This window comes from Vanessa cardui, chromosome 2 (genome assembly GCF_905220365.1).
Source record: "Vanessa cardui chromosome 2, ilVanCard2.1, whole genome shotgun sequence".
Classification (NCBI taxonomy): Eukaryota; Metazoa; Arthropoda; class Insecta; order Lepidoptera; family Nymphalidae; genus Vanessa; species Vanessa cardui.
The window spans coordinates 4,740,528-4,746,773 of NC_061124.1; the positions used below are offsets into that span (position 1 = coordinate 4,740,528).

Consider the following 6,246-nt stretch of genomic DNA (forward strand, 5'->3'; position numbering starts at 1 on the left):
ATTTTCTAAAAAATTGTTTTACCCTAATTGATGGAGCCAATGAACGAATGCATAGCAAAGAATTATTGTAAAAGATTTATTATATGCCTATTATAAAGTCTAGGTAGGAAAATGTGTGCAATAAATGGATTTGTGGGAATAGTGGTAAAAAAATGGAAAAAAATCTTCTCTGTTTTCAATTTCATAATGCTATATCTTTCTTTCGTTAGTTTAAGTTTTTAGTGAACATATTTGAGTCTAGTGTATTGCATAATGTTTTTTTAACTAAATTGTTTAAAAAAAAAAACCTAATATAATTAATATCACAGATAGTACAACTATTAGTGTTATTTCTTTTTCATTTTAATATGATACGGTTTAATTGCTGGAGAAAGATCAGCTACTCTCGTAAGGAGGTTTTTCTCTATGAATTTACGAAATAGTAAATACAATTTAATCTGTGTTGGATTTAGATTCCCTCACGATCACCAACGAGCACGAGATTAATTCATTCTACAAATTACACAAGATTTTTTATGAAAATATTGTTCAGATTCGAACCTACTACTTTCTGTTAGTATCCATATCCAGCTCGTTGCTTACCCCCTGAATATTAAATTACCAACGACCTGCATCATAATCAGTTATCAGCTTAAAATTCAAATTTTCGGGATAATACTGTAAAAGTATGGACGTGTTTCGTGTACTTACTTCTTACTAATACTTTTATTTATGTTTTCCTGAAACCTATGATGATAACAACTTATCGGCTCGCATATCAGCAATCTTTACGACACATTCATTTGTAATTATTTATAGTCTTGTAAGTATTATAAAGCAGATAACAGAGTATGATTACTCATCTTCTTAAAAAAGGGGAATTAAACTAATGAGTATTACATGAAAGGCCTACCTTTAATGTACCTACTTGTGGTGGTTGTGATAAGTATTAAACGTATCAATAGCTATGTGCGTAATAGTAGAATATTATTTTTCGGGTTGATAGAAATGTAAATTTATTTGTAATTATAAAAATAAGTTTTAGCAATAGAGATACAACAAAGATTCAATTATATCCAAGTTCATTAAAATAAAACATGGTCGCGTAAATGAGTAAATAGTCTTAGAAGTCTGGTGAAAAAAAATAATAATAGAAGCGGTCATGACACCATAAGAGAGCATCTTGCTGCTTTCCGTCATGTCATACGATTCTTACTATGTTACTTTCTTTATTTTAACAATACATTTAGATTATATACAACAAGATACTAATCGAAGAAAGATTCAAAATGAAAAATCTTTTATTAACATATACCTTGTGATATACCCTTACTTTTATTTTAGTTCTTGATTAAAATAGGTATATTTATTCATAAACTTTACAATATATAACTAGAACAATTAAATACATACTTATATCGCGAGCATCAATCGCCATTTATCCGAAATTAATATGAATGGTACTGTATTCAAGATTTCGAACAATGATATCGCATTAATTAAATGACAAAGTTGTATGTTAATATGTTGTATATTATCTTTATTCCTACTTGGAATAGGCTATAGATTGTATGCATGTAAATAAAATTGTGATAAATATGGTTTTGAAAATAAAATATATCTATAATAAATATACGCACGCAAGTGAGGATTTAACACATAGCTAATATCGTTTCCATAATGCATTAAGCGACAAGGTCAGAAATTATCATTAAAAGTAAATGCTTAGCGTTTACACGCACTAATTACTGTTGCAAGATAAGAACTAGTTAATTTATAGTTTATTTAATTAATTCGGGCAAAGTAATCGATTGAAATTAAACATTTGCATAGGTATAAGAATTAATAAGTGGCCATGCATATTACAAATTAATAATGATTAACTAGGGAAGGGTCACTCAGTAAAATTTTAATTAGAGTTCATTTCAAATTGCAGACCTCAGACAGAAGCATAGCTACTAATATTACGCCCTTTAAATGAGGCGATCAACCTATTTTGTAGTTTTTTACAAAAAAATAAATAACCTAAATGAAAGAAGGACTATGAAACTGATTTTAAGTAACAGCCTCAACTTCCTGGGTAAATATCTTCTTTCAGTCGAAGGTTTCAAGAATGTCACACGCTCGCAGTAATGCACGCCGTTAATATTTTAATGTAGATCTACAGCCTTTTACAAACAAAGCATGAATTAAGTTAAAGCCTATGTTTACGTCTTTTACAGTTCTTGATCTTGATTACTATACTTCTATTCATAGTACAACACTATTCCACGTAAGTACTTACACCTACTTTAGGTTTACTTGGAAAGGTCTGATAACAGCATCGTCGACAAATTGATAATTAATATCATAGATTATTTAAAATCTTGATCAATGATATCGCGGTATTTTGATATCAAATGTTGTTTATTTTGCGTCTGTCTATTTGTGGATGGATTAGGTTATGCACAATACATTTTGATGATTAAACTTCTTCTTCGCTGTTTACCAGTTGTGATTGTCCCGTTCCGCCTCTAATGTACTAAGTGCACACAAAGTTGATACGTTAATATACTTTATTAATAAGTTTTAGCAATTTAAATTTCGGTATAACCTTATGCATTTGGAAATATTCATAAACAAAAACATAGTTTTTACTTTTCTTCGGAAGGTACTTTTAAAATTAAAAATAAATGTGGAAGCTGATAACCGATAAAAGGACTTATTGGGGTAAACGTACGAGGCTGGCGCGTCGGAAGAACAAAGCGAACAGCATCCCTGTCTCACGTCTGGCTGTTGACCCAAGCTTCATTCAGTTCGACGAGCACCTGTCTAAAGCATTTAATTTAAAACTAATAATGCTATAACTTAGTTGGGTTATTTAAATTCTACACACTCGTATATAATATTAAAATATAACTGAGCAAAGTTTTAAATAACAAAGAACTATTACATAATTAAATGTTTTATAAAAATAAATTTTACAATATTAAAGATGTTTGTCTATTAAAAGTTTCAATGGTCAAACCATTTTTAAAATTAACGAAATATAATCGATACTCAAATATACATCAATCATCGATAGATATTGAATATATAAATTGATGTATGTGTAGACATTCTCAAAATTGAATACTCCGGGAATTAAACTAACAAAAATGTTTTAAAATGACGTATATGATTAAGCCTGTTACAAAGTAATATAAAAATATAACAAAATTTTAGGAAGTCAGCTTCCCTTTAATAGGCCCCGGCGAGATTCGAACTCACGATCTCCTGTTTACTAGACAGGCGCTTTAACCAACTAAGCCACGGCGCCGATATTGACGCCTGCGAAATGTAAGTATAGTTGATACGTTATATAGAAAATGTTTTTTTTTTTGTTAATATTTATAATATTTTAATAATTTATAAATATATTGTTCTTATTGGTAAACAACTTCTTGAATATGATTAATCCTTATGGATTTTACTATAGTTTATGAAGAAAATGCATATTATTTTTAAACAAAGTGATTGTTTCTCAGTGATTGCTTCACTGGCTTGGAACTAACACTCTACTGATACCATTGTAACTCAATGTTAATTAAGGCAGTATTGGTTATTAATGAAATGATAATGAAATATTTAATCACATACCTACATATAGAGTGACCGAGCTTTACAATTAGGTAACCAAGGAATCAATAGTACCAACCGAACCTGTTTATCTGTCAAGTCAAGGTTAGCCAGTAATTGTATCTTCCAGATCTACAGGCTACCGGGCATATATTTCGACTTTGCAACAATATATATTCAGCGACTATTATAACGCGCGTTTCGCTTAATTGATGCTAAGTTTGAATAAACACAATGCGAGTTTATTCAATTATCACAATGAATTATCACAATTTTACATCGTTATTAAGTCGAAACTATCCAATTTCGCAGCTGTGGCCTTACCAATAACTACTTAGTTATTATCTATGTTATTAATTGTAAGGGTGGTTTATTTGTTCATTTTTTAATCACGCTTTAATTAGCTTCGCCCCTATGTATCTAACTATATATATTTCTAAGTACTTAATCATTACTGTTCTTTTAATTTAAAAAATATTTTTATGTTATTCAATCCATAATAAATATCTTTATACAAATTTATGAAATCAAAATATGTTACTTCATTAATGTATCAATCTGATGATTCAAAGGCTATACTACTAAAAGAGTAAATTTTAAATTAATTTGTTATCTCAAATGATCTGCGGAAATTTATCATGGAATGAAATTAAATAAATAACAATAAGATTTTCGAAACAGCTGACTATGATTTATAGGAATTTAGTACGCATTTAAGTATATTAACTGACTGAGTTAGCTGGAATACATGTAAAACAGTGAAAGGCAAACATGGAGCGCTATGTTGTGACTCTCGTATAAGACCCCCCTTGGCTCGTCGCCAAGGTGACGATCTCAAATTGAACATGGGGACGCCGTTGAGGCGCCAAAGAACTTCTGAATTAATAAAAGCTATGAAGCTACCGTGGTTAATGCTATAAAACAAACGTTTAATGCATACGCCCAATTTGTCTTAAATATTTTATGTAAATTCGTGTTTATTTTTTCTTTTAAATTTACACTGGTTTTATTTAATAAAAATAAATGTTTACTTACATAAAGTAAATATATTCATTATGATATCTTTTACCAATTATGATAATGAAAACATTATCATTATCATAATTGGTCGACATTATAAATATCAGAAAGTTTTTATATTGAGAATTACAGCAGCAGTAATTCTCTCTTGTCTGTGTGTATGTACCTACCTACCTACATATAATGTGTAGGTAGGTAGCAATACCCAATACGTTTTATTTCTATAGTGATCTCTTAAAATGATGATAAAGTTGCTGGAATTAATATGGCCCATAACTTATATTAGAGAGTAACTCTAGCCTCCGATATGGTGTTGTCATTTGGTTCTGCATTTTTGATTGTATTACATAGTTGTTGAATATTATGAATATAGCAGGAGATATTGAATTTACTTTATTATATACAATTATTATTGTTATTTATTGATCAATCAGATTATAACATTTAAAAAGAATTTATATAATATGTAAATAATTATGATGCATACTGATAGGCAATGAGTTCATGGTATTTGATTGTCAACGTTTTGGTCCGTTTAATTTAGATAATTTATTCTAACCTTCGAAGCTATTTTATTCTTGCAGTTTTAAATGCTGTGATAAAACGTAGCCTTCATATGTCAGAATCTGTGAAAAAGTTACTTCATTTAGCTTCTAGATAGAACACTAACAAAAACAATTTTGAATCTATGATATTTAAATGTGTTTTTATAAGAGTTAATATACCAGTGTATTTCAAATGTTTCGCTTTGAATATTTCAAGAAAATATTTGGTTCTGGTTAGAAAAAGCAGCTTCGGGTAACATAGATGATCAGAATCAATATGCCGGTGTCTGTACATCGTACGCCCCATGACGCTGTACAGTCCAGCCATATGGATTGACGCCCTCACTGCTCGAAACTGTGCGCTAACTTTAAGGGGTCAGAGCGGTGAGACGATTCTCACAAGCTCGTAGGATTATACCGATTCCAGGATGAAAGGCGTCCGTCTAAGCTCCGCGAAAGTAGGGCTAATGAGGTCTCTAGATCAACGATAGATCTGAGATCCTAGGGTCTCCATCAGGCCACATTCATGTTGGGATGTAAGTGTGTTTTTCCAGCGAAGTAAAAAATTACTAATCAAAGTGAGAATTTAAAAATTGAGTTAACACTGTTCTTAATCATACACATAGCAAATTGAAATAAAAAAGAGCGAAATCCGTCCGTCTCCCTAGTAGATACTAAATGTATTTAAATTATTTTTTATAAACTAATGTTCGTGGAAAAGAAATTAATCATTAATACATATTGTCTTTTCTTAGTCTAAGAACTGCGTCGTACGAGTCTGCTTTTGTAAATATATGTATATAATATTAATGTAAATAAAATATATTAATTTCAGGTTTGCTGAAATAATGTAAATTCATTTTTTCGTAAGTCTGCCAACCACTGGGTCTAAGTCTAATAAGTTTTTAAAAAATAAATTTACTACATAGTATAAAACAAAGTTGCTTCAAGCCGTCTGTTCGCCCCTATATATGCTTAGTTCTTTAAAACTATCTACCGGTTTTGATGCGGCTATTATAATAGATAAGTAGGTAATTCGAGAGGAAAGTATATATGTATAATAATGCATGTGCAATTAATTTGTTAGAGAAACACTCATCATTTT

The 6,246-nt window shown here is 30.0% G+C and overlaps 1 non-coding gene across 1 annotated transcript; it reads right to left on the minus strand.

Moving 5' to 3' along the window:
• Positions 1-3,203: 3,203 nt before the first annotated feature.
• On the minus strand, positions 3,204-3,277 carry Trnat-agu. Its single transcript has one exon. It is a non-coding gene; the product is annotated as a tRNA-Thr (tRNA).
• Between the last annotated feature and the right edge of the window lie 2,969 nt (positions 3,278-6,246).